This window comes from Schistocerca serialis, chromosome 6, assembly GCF_023864345.2.
Source record: "Schistocerca serialis cubense isolate TAMUIC-IGC-003099 chromosome 6, iqSchSeri2.2, whole genome shotgun sequence".
Taxonomy (NCBI): Eukaryota; Metazoa; Arthropoda; class Insecta; order Orthoptera; family Acrididae; genus Schistocerca; species Schistocerca serialis.
The window spans coordinates 4,347,299-4,365,804 of record NC_064643.1 but is presented as its reverse complement, the minus strand read 5'-3'; positions in this window follow the sequence as shown (position 1 = coordinate 4,365,804).

The following is an 18,506-nucleotide window of genomic DNA, read 5'->3' as shown; positions in this document are numbered from 1 at the left end:
GAGGACAATGTATTGAATCTCGACGCAATTTGAGTGCTCCATCGTCATTAGAAGGCGCTGAACGTTACAATTAACTATCATTTTAGCGTCGGATTCGAAAGTCTACTCACAGGAGAAGGATCATATGGTGCCCGAGACAGCAATATCGCCTTGGATACAAGTCGGGTGGAGAACGATGTATCGAATCTCGACGCAATTAGACAGTTCCATCGTCATTAGGAGGCCCTGCACGTTACAATTAACAATCAGTTTTGCGTCGGATTAGAAAATCTAGACTCACAGGAGAACGTCCATTAGGTGCCTGAAGCAGCAATAGAACCTTGGAGACAAGTCGGCTGGAGGACGATGTAATGGATCGCGACGCAATTTGAGTGTTCCATCGTAACTAGGAGGCCCTGAACGTTACAATTAACTATCAGTTTTTCGCCGGATTCGAAAATCTAGACTCACTTGCCACGGACCATAAGGTGCCCGAGGCTATATCCCCTTGTAGACCAGTGCGCTGGAGGACGATGTATTGAATCTCGACGCAATTTGGGTGATCCATCGTCATTAGGAGATCCTGAACGTTACAATTAACTATCATTTTAGCGTCGGATTCGAAAATCTACTCACAGGAGAAGGATCATATGGTGCCCGAGACAGTAATATCGCCTTGGATACAAGTCGGCTGGAGAACGATATATTGAATCTCGACGCAATTTGAGCGTTCCGTCGCCATTAGGAGGCCCTGAACGTTACAATTAACAATCAGTTTCGCGTCGGATTCGAAAATTTAGACACACAGTAGAACGACCATAAGGTGCCCGAGGCAGCAATAGACCCTTGGAGACAAGTCGGCTGGAGGACGATGTATTGACTCTCGACGCAATTTGAGTGATTCATCGTCATTAGGAGGCGATGAACGTTACAAATAACTATCAGTTTTCGTGGGATTCTAAAATCTAGACTCACAGGGTAACGACCATAAGGTGCCCGAGGCAGCAATAGACCCTTGGAGACAAATCGGCTGAATGCCGATCTACTGAATCTCGACGCAATTTGAGTGTTCCATCGTCATTACGAAGCCCTGAACGTTACAGTTAACAATCAGCTTCGCGTCGGATTCGAAAATCTAGACTCACATGAGAGCGACAATAAGGAGCAAGAGGCAGCAATATCCCCATGAAGACAAGTCGCCTGGAGGACGATGTATTGAATCTCGACGCAATTTGTGTGTTCCATCGTCATTAGGAGGCCCTGAACGTTACAATTAATTATCAGTTTTGCGTCGGATTCGAAAATCTAGACTCACAGGAAAACGATCATAAGGTGCCCCAGGCAGCAATAGTCCCTTGGAGTAAAGTCGGCTGGAGGACGATGTATTGAATCTCGACGCAATTTGAGTGTTCCATCGTCATTACGAGGCCTTGAACTTTACAATTAACAATCAGTTTTGCGTCGGATTAGAAAATCTAGACTCACAGGAGAACGAACATAAGGCGCCCGAGGCAGCAACAGACCCTTGGAGACAAGTCAGCTGAAGGACGTTGTATTGAATCTCGACGCAATTTGAGTGTTCCATTGTCATTAGGAGGCCCTGAACGTTACAAATAACTATCAGTTTTGCGTGGGATTCTAAAATCTAGACTCACAGGGTAACGACCATAAGGTGCCCGAGGCAGCAATAGACCCTTGGAGACAAATCGGCTGAATGCCGATCTACTGAATCTCGACGCAATTTGAGTGTTCCATCGTCATTACGAAGCCCTGAACGTTACAGTTAACAATCAGCTTCGCGTCGGATTCGAAAATCTAGACTCACATGAGAGCGACAATAAGGAGCAAGAGGCAGCAATATCCCCATGAAGACAAGTCGGCTGGAGGACGATGTATTGAATCTCGACGCAATTTGTGTGTTCCATCGTCATTAGGAGGCCCTGAACGTTACAATTAATTATCAGTTTTGCGTCGGATTCGAAAATCTAGACTCACAGGAAAACGATCATAAGGTGCCCCAGGCAGCAATAGACCCTTGGAGTCAAGTCGGCTAGAGGACGATGTAATAGATCGCGACGCATTTTGAGTGTTCCATCGTAACTAGGAGGCCCTGAATGTTACAATTAACTATCATTTTTTCGTCGGATTCGAAAATCTAGACTCACTTGCGACGTATCATAAGGTGCCCGACGCTATATCCCCTTGTAGACCAGTGCGCTGGAGGACGATGTATTGAATCGCGACGCAATTTGAGTGCTCCATCGTCATTAGGAGGCCCTGAGCGTTACAATTAACTATCATTTTTGCGTCGGATTCCAAAATCTAGACACACAGGAGCACGTCCATAAGGTGCCCGAAGCAGCAATAGAACCTTGGAGACAAGTCGGCTGAAGGACGATGTATTGAATCTGGACGCAATTTGAGTGTCCCATCGTCATTAGGAGGCCCTGAATGTTACAATTAACTATCAGTTTTTCGTCGGATTCGAAAATCTAGACTCACAAGAGAAGGACCGTAAGGTGCCCGAGCCGGCAACAGACCCTTGGAGACAAGTCGGCTGGAGGCCGATGTATTGAATCTCGACGCAATTTGAGTGTTGCATCGTCATTAGGTGGCCCTGAACGTTAGAATTAACAATCATTTTTGCGTCGGATTCGAAAATCTAGTCTCACAGGAGAACGATTATAAGGTGCCCCAGGCAGCAATAGACCCTTCGAGACCAGTCGGCTGGAGGACGATGTATTGACTCTTGACGCAATTTGAGTGTTCCATCGTCATTAGGAGGCGCTGAACGTTACAATTAACTATCATTTTAGCGTCGGATTAGAAAATCTACTCACAGGAGAAGGTTTTTATGGTGCCCGAGACAGCAATATCCCCTTGGATACAAGTCGGCTGGAGGACGATGTATTGAATCTCGACGCAATTTGAGTGTTCCATCGTCATTAGGAGGCCTTGAACGTTACAATTAACAATCAGTTTTGCGTCAGATTAGAAAATCTAGACTCACAGGAGAACGAACATAAGGTGCCCGAGGCAGCAATAGACCCTTGGAGAGAAGTCAGCTGAAGGACGATGTATTGAATCTCGACGCAATTTGTGTTTTCCATTGTCATTAGGAGGCAATGAACGTTACAATTAACTATCAGTTTCTCGTCGGATTCAAAAATCTAGACTCACAGGAGACGGACCATATGGTGCCCGAGGCAGCAATATGCCCTTGGAGACAAGTCGGCTGGAAACCGATGCATTGAATCTCGACGCAATTTGAGTGTTCCATCGTCATTATGAGGCGCTGAACATTACAATTAACTATCAGTTTTGCGTCGGATTCGAAAATCTAGACTCACAGGGGAACGACCATAAGGTGCCCGAGGCAGCAATTGACCCATGGAGACAAGTCGGCTGAAGGACGATGTATTGAATCTCGACGCAATTTGAGTGTTCCATGGTCCGTAGGAGGCCCTGAACGTTACTACTAACTATCAGTTTTGCGTCGGATTCAAAAATCTAGACTCACAGGAGACGGACCATAAGGTGCCCGAGGCAGCAGTAGACCCTTGGAAGCAAGTCAGTTGAAGGACGATATTTTGAATCTCGACGCAATTTGAGTGTCCCATCGTCATTAGGAGGCCCTGAGCGTTACAATTCACTATCAGTTTCTCGTCGGATTCAAATATGTAGACTCACGGGAGACGGACCATATGGTGCCCGAGGCAGCAATATGCCCTTGGAGACAAGCAGGTTGGTGGCCGACGTATCTAATCTCGATGAAATTTGAGTGTTCCATCGTCATTAGGAAGCCCTGAACATTACAATTAACTATCAGTTTTGCGTCGGATTCTAAAATCTAGACTCACAGGGGAACGACCATAAGGTGCCCGAGGCAGCAGTAGACCCTTGGAGACAAATAGGCTGAATGCCGATCTATTGAATCTCGACGCAATTTGAGTGTTCCATCGTCATTAGGAAGCCCTGAACGTTACAATTAACAATCAGTTTTGCGTCGGATTCGAATATCTAGACTCACAGGAAAACGATCATAAAGTGCCCCAGGCAGTAATAGACCCTTGGAGTCAAGTCGGCTGGAGGACGATGTAATGGATCGCGACGCAATTTGAGTGTTCTATCATAACTAGGAGGCCTTGAATGTTACAATTAGAATCAGGTTTTCGTCGGATTCGAAAATCTAGACTCAATGGAGACGGACCATAAGGTGCCCCAGGCTATATCCCCTTGTAGACCAGTGCGCTGGAGGACGATGTATTGAATCGCGACGCAATTTGAGTGCTCCATCGTCATTAGGAGGCGCTGTACGTTACAATTAACTATCATTTTAGCATCGGATTCGAAAATCTACTCCCAGGAGAAGGATCATATGGTGCCCGAGAGAGCAATATCCCCTCGGAGACAAGTCGGCTTGAGGCCGATGTAATGAATCTCGACGCAATTCGAGTGTTCCATCGTCATTAGGAGGCCCTGAACATCACAATTAACTATCAGTTTTGCGTCGGATTCTAATATCTAGACTCCCAGGGAAACGATTATATGGTGCCCGAGACAGCAATATCCCCTTGGATACAAGTCGGCTGGATGACGATGTATTGAATCTCGACGCAATTTGAGTGTTCCATCGTCATTAGGAGGCCCTGAACGTCACAATTAACTATCAGTTTTGCGTCGGATTCAAAAATCTAGACTCACAGGAGACGGACAATTTGGTGACCGAGGCAGCAATATCCCCTTGGAGACAAGTCAGCTGATTTACGATGAATTGAATCTCGACGCAAATTGAGTGTTTTGTCGTCATTTGGAGGCGCTAAACGTTACAATTCACTGTCATTTTTGCGTCGGATTTGAAAATCTAGACTCACAGGAGAACGACCGTAAGGTGCCCTAGGCAGCAATAGACCCTTGGAGACAAGTCGGCTGAAGGACGATGTATTGAGACTCGACGCAATTAGAGTGTTCCATCGTCATTAGGAGGAACTGGACATTAAAATTACCTATCAGTTTTGCGTCGGATTCGAAAATCTAGACACACTGGAGAATGACCATATGGTGCCCGAGACAGCAATATCCCCTTGGATACAAGTCGGCTGGAGGACGATGTATTGAATCTCGACGCAATTTGAGTGTTGCATCGTCATTAGGAGGCCCTGAACGTTACAATTAACTATCATTTTAGCGTCGGATTCGAAAATCTACTCACAGGAGAAGGATCATATGGTGCCCGAGACAGAAATATCCCCTTGGACACAAGTCGGCTGGAGGACGAGGTATTGAATCTCGACGCAATTTGAATGTTGCATCGTCATTAGGAGGCCTTGATCGTTACAATTAACAATCAGTTTTGCGTCGGATTAGAAAATCTAGACTCACATTAGAACGAACATACGGTGCCCGAGGCAGCAATAGACCCTTGGAGACAAGTCGGCTGAAGGACGATGTATTGAATCTCGACGCAATTTGAGTGCTCCATCGTTATTAGGAGGCCCTAAACATTACAATTAACTATCATATTTGCGTCGGATTCGAAAATCTAGACTCACAGGAGAACGACCATAAGGTGCCCGAGGCGGCAATTGACCCTTGGAGACAAGTCGGCTGGAGGACGATGTATTGACTCTCGACGCAATTTGAGTGATCCATCGTCATTAGGAGGCCCTGAACGTTACAATTAACTATCATTTTTGCGTCGGATTCGAAAATCTAGACTCACAGGAGAACGACCATAAGGTACCCGAGGCAGCAATAGAACCTTGGAGTCAAGTAGGCTGGAGGACGATGTATTGACTCCCGACGCAATTTGAGGGATGCATCGTCATTAGGAGGCGCTGAAGGTTACAATTAACTATCATTTTAGCGTCGGATTCGAAAATCTACTCACAGGAGAAGGATCATATGGTGCCCGAGACAGCAATATCCCCTTGGATACAAGGCGGCTGGAGGACGATGTATTGAATCTCGACGCAATTTGAGTGTTCCCTCGTCATTAGGAGGAATTGAACGTTACAATTAACAATCAGTTTTGCGTCGGATTAGAAAATCTAGACTCACAGGAAAACGACCATAAGGTGCCCGCGGCAGCAATAGACCCTTGGAGACAAGTCGGATGATGGACGATGTATTGAATCTCAACGCAATTTGAGTGTTCCATCGTCATTAGGAGGCCCTATCTATCATCATTTTTGCGTCGGATTCGAAAATCTAGACTCACAGGTAAACGACCATAAGGTGCCCGAGGCAGCAATAGACCCTTGGAGACAAGTCGGCTGGAGGACGATGCATTGACTCTCGACGCAATTTGAGTGTTCCATCGTCATTAGGAGGCCCTGAACGTTACAATTAACTATCATTTTTGGGTCGGATTCGAAAATCTAGACTCACAGGAGAACGACCGTAAGGTGCCCGAGACAGCAATATCCCCTTGGATGCAAGTCGGCTGGATGACGATGTATTTAATCTCGACGCTAATTAAGTGTTCCATCGTCATTAGGAGGCCCTGAACGTTACAATTAACTATCAGTTTTGCGTCGGATTCAAGAAACTAGACTCACAGGAGACGGACCATTTGTGTGACCGAGGCAGCAATATCACCTTGGAGACAAGTCGGCTGATGGACGATGAATTGAATCTCGACGCAATTTGAGTGTTCTATCGTCATTAGGAGGCGCTGAACGTTACAATTGACTATCATTTTTGCGTCGGATTCGAAAATCTAGACTCACAGGAGTCCGACCATATGGTGCCCGAGGCAGCTATATTCCCTTGGAGTCAAGTCGGCTGGCGGCCGATGTATTGTATCTCGACGTAATATGTGTGTTCCATCGTTATTGGAGGCCCTGAACATTACAATTAACTAACTGCTTTGCGTCAGATTCTAATATCTAGACTCACAGGGGAACGATCATAAGGAGCCCCATGCAGCAATAGACCCTGGGAGACAAATCGGCTGAATGCCGATATATTGAATCTCGACGCAATTTGAGTGTTCCATCGTCATTAGGTAGTCCAGAACGTTACAATTAAGAATCAGTTTCGCCTCGGTTTCGAAAATCAAGACTCACAGGACAGCGACCATAAGGAGACCGAAGCAGCAATATCCCCTTGGAGACCAGTCCGCTGAAGGACGATGTAATGAATCGCGACGCAATTTGAGTGTTCCATCGTCATTAGGAGGCCCTGATCGTTACAATTAACAATCAGTTTTGCGTCGGATTAGAAAATCTAGACTCACAGGAGAACGAACATAATGTGCCCGAGGCAGCAATTGACCCTTGGAGACAAGTCGGCTGGAGGACGATGTATTGACTCTCGACGCAATTTGAGTGATCCATCGTCATTAGGAGGCGCTGTACGTTACAATTAACTATCATTTTTGCATCGGATTCGAAAATCTACTCCCAGGAGATTCATCATATGGTGCCCGAGACAGCAATATCCCCTTGGATACAAGTCGGCTGGATGACGATGTATTGAATCTCGACGCAATTTGAGAGTTCCATCGTCATTAGGAGGCCCTGAACGTTACAATTAACTATCAGGTTTGCGTCGGATTCAAAAATCTAGACTCACAGGAGACGGACCACTTGGTGACCGAGGCAGCAATATCCCCATGCAGACAAGTCGGCTGGAGGACGATGTATTGAATCTCGTCGAAACTTGAGTGTTCCATCGTCATTAGGAGGCACTGAACGTTACAATTCACTATCATTTTTGCGTCGGATTCGAAAATCTTGACTCACAGGAGACGGACCATTTGGTGCCCGAGGCAGCAATAGACCCTTGGAGACAAGTCGGCTGGAGGACGATGTACTGAATCTCGACGCAATTTGAGTGTTCTATCGTCAATAGGAGGCGCTGACCGTTACAATTCACTATCATTTTTGCGTCGGATTCGAAAATCTAGACTCACAGGAGTAGGAAAATGTGGGGCCCGTGACAGCAATATCCCCTTGGAGACAAGTCGGCTGGAGGCCGATGTATTTATTCGTGACGGAATTTGAGTGTTCCATCGTCATTAGGTGGCCCTGAACGTTATAATTAACTATCAGTTTTGTGTCAGGTTCGAAAATCTAGACTCACAGCAGAACGATCATAAGGTGCCCGAGGCAGCAATAGACCCTTGGAGACAAGTCGGCTGGAGGACGATTTATTGGATCGCGACGCAAATTGAGTGTTCCATCGTCATTAGGAGGCCCTGAATGTTACACTTAACTATCAGTTTTTCGTCGGGTTCGAAAAACTAGACTCACTGGAGACGGACCATTAGGTGCCCGAGGCAGCAATATCCCCTTGGAGACCAGTCCGCTGGAATACAATGTATTGAATCGCGACGGAATTTGAGTGCTCCATCGTCATTAGGAGGCCCTGAACGTTACAATTATCTATCAGTTTTGCGTCGGATTCGAAAACGTAGAATCACCGGAGACGGACCGTGTGGTGCCCGAGGCAGCGATATCCCCTGGGAGACAAGTCGGCTGGAGGACGATGTAGTGAATCTCGACGCAATTTGAGTGGTCCTTCGTCATTAGGAGGCCCTGAACGTTGCATATATCTATCTGTTTTGCGTCGGATTCGAAAATCTAGACTCACAGGAGAACGACCATAAGGTGCCCGGGGCAGCAATAGACCCTTGGAGACAAGTCGGCTTGAGGCCGATGTTTTGAATCTCGACGCAATTTGAGTGTTCCATCGTCATAAGGAGGCCCTGAACGTTACAATTCACTATCATTTTTGTGTCGGATTCGAAAATCTAGACTCACAGGAGAAGGATCATATAGTGCCCGCGACAGCAATATCCCCTTGGAGACATGTCGGCTGGATGCCGATGTATTGAATCTCGACGCAATTTGAGTGTTGCATCGTCATTAGGAGGCCCTGAACGTTACAATTAACTATCATTTTAACGTCGGATTCGAAAATCTAGACTCACATTAGAACGAACATACGGTGCCCGAGGCAGCATAAGACCCTTGGAGACAAGTCGGCTGAAGGACGATGTATTGAATCTCGACGCAATTTGAGTGCTCCATCGTTATTAGGAGGCCCTAAACATTACAATTAACTATCATTTTTGCGTCGGATTCGAAAACCTAGACTCACAGGAGAACGACCATAAGGTGCCCGAGGCGGCAATTGACCCTTGGAGACAAGTCGGCTGGAGGACGATGTATTGACTCTCGACGCAATTTGAGTGATCCATCGTCATTAGGAGGCCCTGAACGTTACAATTAACTATCATTTTTGCGTCGGATTCGAAAATCTAGACTCACTGGGGAATGACCATATGGTGCCCGAGACAGCAATATCCCCTTTTATTCAAGTCGGCTGGAGGACGATGTATTGAATCTCGACGCAATTTGTGTGTTGCATCGTCATTAGGAGGCCCTGAACGTTACAATTAACTATCATTATAGCGTCGGATTCGAAAATCTACTCACAGGAGAAGGATCATATGGTGCCCGAGACAGAAATATCCCCTTGGATACAAGTCGGCTGGAGGACGATGTATTGAATCTCGACGCAATTTGAGTGTTCCCTCGTCATTAGGAGGCCATGAACGTTACAATTAACAATCAGTTTTGCGTCGGATTAGAAAATCTAGACTCACAGGAAAACGACCATAAGGTGCCCGCGGCAGCAATAGACCCTTGGAGACAAGTCGGCTGGAGGACGATGTATTGACTCTCGACGCAATTTGAGTGTTCCATCGTCATTAGGAGGCCCTGAACGTTACAATTAACTATCATTTTTGGGTCGGATTCGAAAATCTAGACTCACAGGAGAACGACCGTAAGGTGCCCGAGACAGCAATATCCCCTTGGATGCAAGTCGGCTGGATGACGATGTATTTAATCTCGACGCTAATTAAGAGTTCCATTGTCATTAGGAGGCCCTGAACGTTACAATTAACTATCAGTTTTGCGTCGGATTCAAGAAACTAGACTCACAGGAGACGGACCATTTGTGTGACCGAGGCAGCAATATCACCTTGGAGACAAGTCGGCTGATGGACGATGATTTGAATCTCGACGCAATTTGAGTGTTCTATCGTCATTAGGAGGCGCTGAACGTTACAATTGACTATCATTTTTGCGTCGGATTCGAAAATCTAGACTCACAGGAGTCCGACCATATGGTGCCCGAGGCAGCTATATTCCCTTGGAGTCAAGTCGGCTGGCGGCCGATGTATTGTATCTCGACGTAATATGAGTGTTCCATCGTTATTGGAGGCCCTGAACATTACAATTAACTAACTGCTTTGCGTCAGATTCTAATATCTAGACTCACAGGGGAACGATCATAAGGAGCCCCATGCAGCAATAGACCCTGGGAGACAAATCGGCTGAATGCCGATATATTGAATCTCGACGCAATTTGAGTGTTCCATCGTCATTAGGTAGTCCAGAACGTTACAATTAAGAATCAGTTTCGCCTCGGTTTCGAAAATCAAGACTCACAGGACAGCGACCATAAGGAGACCGAAGCAGCAATATCCCCTTGGAGACCAGTCCGCTGAAGGACGATGTAATGAATCGCGACGCAATTTGAGTGTTCCATCGTCATTAGGAGGCCTTGATCGTTACAATTAACTATCAGTTTTGCGTCGGATTCAAAAATCTAGACTCACAGGAGACGGACCACTTGGTGACCGAGGCAGCAATATCCCCATGCAGACAAGTCGGCTGGAGGACGATGTATTGAATCTCGTCGAAACTTGAGTGTTCCATCGTCATTAGGAGGCAATGAACGTTACAATACACTATCATTTTTGCGTCGGATTCGAAAATCTTGACTCACAGGAGACGGACCATTTGGTGCCCGAGGCAGCAATAGACCCTTGGAGACAAGTCGGCTCGAGGCCGATGTTTTGAATCTCGACGCAATTTGAGTGTTCCATCGTCATAAGGAGGCCCTGTACGTTACAATTCACTATCATTTTTGTGTCGGATTCGAAAATCTAGACTCACAGGAGAAGGATCATATAGTGCATGCGACAGCAATATCCCCTTGGAGACATGTCGGCTGGATGCCGATGTATTGAATCTCGACGCAATTTGAGTGTTCCATCGTCATTAGGAGGCCCAGAACGTTACAACTAACTATTGGTTTCGCGTCGGGTTCAAAAATCTAGGCTTACAGGAGACGGACCATGTGGTGCCCGAGGTAGCAATATCCCCTTCTAGACAAGTCGGCTGGCGGCCGATGTATTGATTCTCGACGCAATTTGAGTGTTCCATCGTCATTAGGAGGCCCTGAACATTTCAATTAACTGTCAGTTTTGCTTGGATTCTAAAATCCAGACTCACAGGAGAACGATCATAAGGAGCCCGAGGCAGCAATATCCCCTTGGAGGCCAGTCCGCTGGAGGACGATGTATTGATTCTCGATGCAATTTGAGTGTTCCATCGTCATTAGGAGGCCCTGAACATTTCAATTAACTATCAGTTTTGCTTGGATTCTAAAATCCAGACTCACAGGAGAACGACCAAAAGGTGCCCGAGGCAACAATAGATTCTTGGAGACAAGTTGGCTGAATGCCGATGTATTGAATCTCGACGCAATTTGAGTGTTCCATCGTCATTAGGAGGCGCTGAACGTTACAATTAACTATCATTTTTGCGTCGGATTCTAAAATCTAGTCACACAGGAGACGGACCATATGGTGACCGAGGCAGCAATATCGCCTTGGAGACAAGTCGGCTGGGGGCCGATGTATTGAATCTCGACGCAATTTGAGTGTTCTATCGTGATTAGGAAGCGCTGAACGTTAAATTCACTATCATTTTTGCGTCGGATTCGAAAGACTAGACTCACTGGAGGCGGACCATAAGGTACCCGAAGCAGCAATATCCCCTTGGAGACCAATCCGCTGGAGAAAGCTGTATTGAATCTCGACGCAATATGAGTGTTCAATCGTCATTAGGAGGCGCTGAACGTTACAATTAACTATCAGATATGCGTCGGGTTCGAAAATCTAGACGCAGAGGAGAACGACCATAAGGCGCCCGAGGCAGCAATAGACCCTTGGAGTCAAGTCGGCTGGAGGACGATGTATTGGATCGTGACGCAATTTGAGTGTTCCATCGCCATTAGGAGGCCCTGAATGTTACAATTAACCATCAGTTTTTCGTCGTTTCGAAAATCTAGACTCACTGGAGACGGATCATAAGGTGCCCGAAACAGCAATATCCCCTTGGAGACCACGCCGCTGGAGGACGATGTATTGAATCGCGACGCAATTTGAGTGCTCCATCGTTATTAGGATTCCCTGAACTTTACAATTAACTATCAGTTTTGCGTCGGATTCGAAAATCTAGACTCACAGGAGACGGACCACATCGAGCACGAGGCAGCAATATCCAATTGAAGACAAGTCGGTTGGAGGTCGATGTATTTACACTCGACGCAATTTGAGTGTTCCATCGTCAATAGGAGGTCCTGAACGTTACAAATAACTATCAGTTTTGCGTCAGATTCGAAAATCTAGACTCACAGGAGACGGACCATTAGGTACCCGAGGCAGCAATAGACCCTTGGAGACAAGTCGGCTGGAGGACGACGTACTGAATCTCGACGCAATTTGAGTGTTCTATCGTCAATATGAGGCGCTGAACGTTACAATTCACTATCATTTTTGCGTCGAATTCGAAAATCTAGACACACAGGAAAAGGATCATATTGTGCCCGCAACAGCAATATCCCCTTGGAGACATGTCGGCTGGATGCCGATGTATTGAATCTCGACGGAATTTGAGTGTTCCATCGTCATTAGGTGGCCCTGAACGTTATAATTAACTATCAGTTTTGTGTCGGGTTCGAAAATCTAGACTCACAGCAGAACGATCATAAGGTGCCCGAGGCAGCAATAGACCCTTGGAGACAAGTCGGCTGGAGGACGATTTATTGGATCGCGACGCAAATTGAGTGTTCCATCGTCATTATGAGGCCCTGAATGTTACACTTAAGTATCAGTTTTTCGTCGGATTCGAAAAACTAGACTCACTGGAGACGGACCATTAGGTGCCCGAGGCAGCAATATCCCCTTGGAGACCAGTCCGCTGGAGTACAATGTATTGAATCGCGACGCAATTTGAGTGCTCCATCGTCACTAGGAGGCCCTGAACGTTACAATTAACTATCAGTTTTTCGTCGGATTCGAAAACGTAGAATCACCGGAGACGGACCATGTGGTGCCCGAGGCAGCGATATCCCCTGGGAGACAAGTCGGCAGGAGGACGATGTAGTGAATCTCGACGGAATTTGAGTGTTCCTTCGTCATTAGGAGGCCCTGAACGTTACAATTAACTATCAGTTTCACGTCGGATTCGAAAATCTAGACTCACAGGAGACGGACCACATGAAGCCCGAGGCAGCAATATCCCCTTGTAGACAAGTCGGCTGGAGATCGATGTATTGACTCTCGACGCAATTTGAGTGTTTCATCGTCATTAGGAGAGCGTGAACTTTACAATTAACTATCAGTTTTGCGTCGGATTCGAAATACTAGACTCACTGGAGACGGACCATTAGGTGCCCGAGGCAGCAATAGACCCTTGGAGACAAGTCGGTTGGAGGACGATGTACTGAATCTCGACGCAATTTGAGTGTTCTATCGTCATTAGGAGGCGCTGAACGTTACAATTCATTATCATTTTTGCGTCGGATTCGAAAATCTAGACTCACAGCAGAAGGCTCCTATGGTGCCCGATACAGCAATATCCCCTTGGAGACATATCGGCTGGATGCCGATGTATTGAATCTCGACGCAATTTGAGTGTTCCTTCGTCATTAGGAGGCCCTGAACGTTACAAATAACTATCTGTTTTGCGTCGGATTCGAAAATCTATACTGACAGGAGAACGACAATAATGTGCCCGAGGCAGCAACAGACCCTTGGAGACAAGTCGGCTCGAGGCCGATGTTTTGAATCTCGACGGAATTTGAGTGTTCCATCGTCATAAGGAGGCCTTGAACGTTACAATTATCTATCTGTTTTGCGTCGGATTCGAAAATCTAGACTCACAGGAGAACGACCATAAGGTGCCCGAGGCAGCAATAGACTCTTGGAGACAAGTTGGCTGAATGCCGATGTATTGAATCTCGACGCAGTTTGAGTGTTCCATCGTCTATAGGAGGCCCTGAACGTCACAATTAACTATCAGTTTCACGTCGGATTCGAAAATCTAGACCCACAGGAGACGGACCACATGAAGCCCGAGGCAGCAATATCCCCTTGTAGACATGTTGGCTGGAGATGGATGTATTGACTCTCGACGCAATTTGAGTGTTCCATCGTCATTAGGAGAGCCTGAACTTTACAATTAACTATCAGTTTTGCGACGGATTCGAAAATCTAGAATCACAGAAGACGGACCATTTGGTGCCCGAGGCAGCAGTATCCCCTTGGAGACAAGTCGGCTGATGGACGATGAATTGAATCTCGACGCAATTTGAGTGTTCTATCGTCATTAGGAGGCGCTGAACGTTACAATTCACTATCATTTTTGCGTCAGATTCGAAAATCTAGACTCACAGGAGAAGGATCATATTGTGCCCGAGACAGCAATATCCCCTTGGAGACAAAACGGCTGGCGGCCGATGTATTGGATCTCGACGCAATTTGAGTGTTCCATCGTCATTAGGAGGCCCTGAACATTTCAATTAACTATCAGTTTTGCTTGGATTCTAAAATCCAGACTCACAGGAGAACGATCATAAGGAGCCCGAGGCAGCAATATCCCCTTGGAGACCAGTCCGCTGGAGGACGATGTATTGAATCGCGACGCAATTTGAGTGCTCCATCGTCATTAGGAGGCCCTGAACGTTACAATTAACTATTAGTTTCGCGTCGGGTTCAAAAATCTAGGCTCACAGGAGACGGACCATATGGTGCCCGAGGCAGCAATATCCCCTTGGAGACAAGTCGGCTGGCGGCCGATGTATGAATCTCGACGCAATTTAAGTGCTCCATCGTCATTAGGAGGACCTGAACGTTACAATTAACTATCAGTTTTGCGTCGGATTCGAAAACGTAGAATCACCGGAGACGGACCATGTGGTGCCCGAGGCAGCGATATCCCGTTGGAGACAAGTCGACTGGAGGACGATGTAGTGAATCTCGACGCAATTTGAGTGTCCCTTCGTCATTAGGAGGCCCAGAACGTTACAATTAATTGTCTGTTTTGCGTCGGATTCGAAAATCTAGACTCACAGGAGAACGACCATAAGGTGCCCGAGGCAACAATAGATTCTTGGAGACAAGTTGGCTGAATGCCGATGTATTGAATCTCGACGCAATTTGAGTGTTCCATCGTCATTAGGAGGCCCTGAACATTTCAATTAACTATCAGTTTTGCTTGGATTCAAAAATCCAGACTCACAGGAGAACGATCATAAGGAGCCCGAGGCAGCAATATCCCCTTGGAGACCAGTCCGCTGGAGGACGATGTATTGAATCGCGACGCAATTTGAGTGCTCCATCGGTATTAGGAGTCCCTCAACGTTACAATTAACTATGAGTTTCGCGTCGGATTCGAAAACGTAGAGTCACCGGAGACGGACCATGTGGTGCCCGAGGCAGCGATATCCCCTGGGAGACAAGTCGGCTGGATGCCGATGTATTGAATCTCGACGCAATTTGAGTGTTCCATCGTCATTAGGTGGCCCTGAGCGTTACAATTAACTATCAGTTTTTCGTCGGGTTCGAAAATCTAGACTCACAGGTGAACGATCATAAGGTGCCCGAGGCTACATCCCCTTGGAGACCAGTCCTCTGGAGGGCGATGTATTGATTCGCGACGCAATTTGAGTGTTCCATCGTCATTAGGTGGCCCTGAACGTTACAATTAACTATTAGTTTCGCGTCGGGTTCGAAAATCTAGGCTCACAGGAGACAGACCATATGGTGCCCGAGGCAGCAATATCCCCTTGGAGACAAGCCGGCTGGCGGCCGATATATTGAATCTCGACGCAATTTGAGTGCTCCATCGTCATTAGGAGGCCCTGAACGTTACAATTAACTATCAGTTTTGCGTCGGATTCGAAAACGTAGAATCACCGGAGACGGACCATGTGGTGCCCGAGGCAGTGATATCCCGTATGAGACAAGTCGGCTGGAGGACGATGTAGTGATCCTCGACGCAATTTCAGTGTTCCTTCGTCATTAGGAGGCTCTGAACGTTACAATTAACTATCAGTTTCGCCTCGGATTCGAAAATCTAGACTCACAGGAGACGGACCACATGATGCCCGAGGCAGCGATATCCCCTTGTAGACAAGTCGTCTGGAGATCGATGTATTGACTCTCGACGCAATTTGAGTGTTCCATCGTCATTAGGAGGCGCTGAACGTTACAATTAACTATCATTTTTGCGTAGCATTCGAAAATCTAGAGTCACAGGACACGAACCATATGGTGCCCGAGGCAGCAATATCCTCTTGGAGACAAGTCGGCTAGAGGCCGATGAATTGAATCTCGACGCAATTTGAGTGTTCCATCGTCATTAGGAGGCCCTGAACGTTACAATTAACTATCAGTCTTGCGTCGGATTCGAAAATCTAGACTCACAGGAGAACGACCATAAGGTGCCCGAGGCAGCAATAGACCCTTTGGAGACAAGTCGGCTGGAGGACGAAGTATTGAAACTCGACTCAATTTGAGAGTTCCATCGTCATTAGGTGCCCCTGAACGTTACAATTAACAATCAGTTTTGCGTCGGATTCGAAAATCTAGACTCACAGGAGAACGATCATAAGGTGCCCCAGGCAGTAATAGACCCTTGGAAACATGTCGGCTTGTGGACGATGTATTGGATCGCGACGCAATTTGAGTGTTCCATCGTAACTAGGAGGCCCTGAATGTTACAATTAACTATCAGTTTTTCGTCGGATTTGAAAATCTAGACTCAGTGGAGACGGACCATAAGGTGCTCGAAGCAGCAATATCCCCTTGGGGACCAGTCCGCTGGAGGACGATGTATTGAATCTCGACGCAATTTGGGTGTTCAATCGTCATTAGGAGGCCATCAACGTTACAACTAACTATCAGTTTTGCGTCGCATTCGAAAATCTAGACTCACAGGTGACGGACCATAAGGTGCCAGAGGCAGCAACAGACCCTTGGAGAGAAGTCGGCTGGAGGCCGATGTATTGAATCTCGACGCAATTTGAGTGCTCCATCGTCATTAGGAGTCCCTGAACGTTACAATTAACTATCAGTTTTGCGTCGGATCGGCAATCTAGACTCACAGGAGAACGATCATAAGGTGCCCCAGGCAGCAATAGACCCTTGGAGACAAGTCGGCTGGAGGACGATGTATTGGATCGCGACGAAATTTGAGTGATCCATCGTATCTAGGAGGCCCTGAATGTTACAATTAACTATCAGTTTTTTGTCGGATTCAAAAATCTAGACTCACAGGAGACGGACCAATTGGTGCCCGAGGCAGCAATATCCCCTTGGACACAAGTCGGCTGGAGGACGATGTATTGAATCTCGACGCAATATGAGTGTTCCATCGTCATTAGGAGGCGATGAACGTTACAATTAAATATCAGTTATGCGTCGGATTCGAAAATCTAGACTCACAGGAGAACGACCATAAGGTGCCAGAGGCAGCAACAGACCCTTGGAGACAAGTCGGCTAAAGATCGATGTATTGAATCTCGACGCAATTTGAGTGTTCCATCGTCATTGGGAGGCCCTGAACGTTACAATTGACTATCATCTTTGCGTCGGATTCGAAAATCTAGACTCACAGGAGACCGACCATAAGGTGCCCGAGGCAGCAATATCGCCATGGAGACGAATCCGCTGGAGGACGATGTATTGAATCACGACGCAATTTGAGTGCTCCATCGTCATTAGGAGGCCCTGAACATTACAATTAACTATCAGTTTTGCGTCGGATTCTAATATCCAGACTCATAGGAGATCGTTCTTAAGGAGCCCCATGCAGCAATAGACCCTTGGAGGCAAATCGGCAGAATACCGATATTTTGAATCTCGATGCAATTTGAGTGTTCCATCGTCATTTGGAGGCCCCAAACGTTACAATTAGCAATCAGTTTCGCGTCGGTTTCGAAAATCAAGACTCACAGGACAACGACCATAAGGAGCCCGAGGCAGCAAATATCCCCATGGAGACAAGTCGGCTGGAGGACGATGTATTGAATCTCGACGCAATTTGATTGTTCCATCGTCATTAGGAGGCCCTGATCGCTACAATTAACTATCAATTTTGCGTCGGATTCGAAAATCTAGGATCACAGGAGAACGATCATAAGGAGCCCCAGGCAGCAATAGGCCCTTGGAGACAAGTCGGCTGGAGGACGATATATTGGATCGCGACGCAATTTGAGTGTTCTATCGTAACTAGGAGGCCCAGAATGTTACAATTAACTATCAGTTTTTCGTCGGATTCGAAAAACTAGACTCACTGGAGACGGACCATAAGGTACCCGAAGCAGCAATATCCCCTTGGAGACCAGTTCGCTGGAGGACGATGTATTGAATCTCG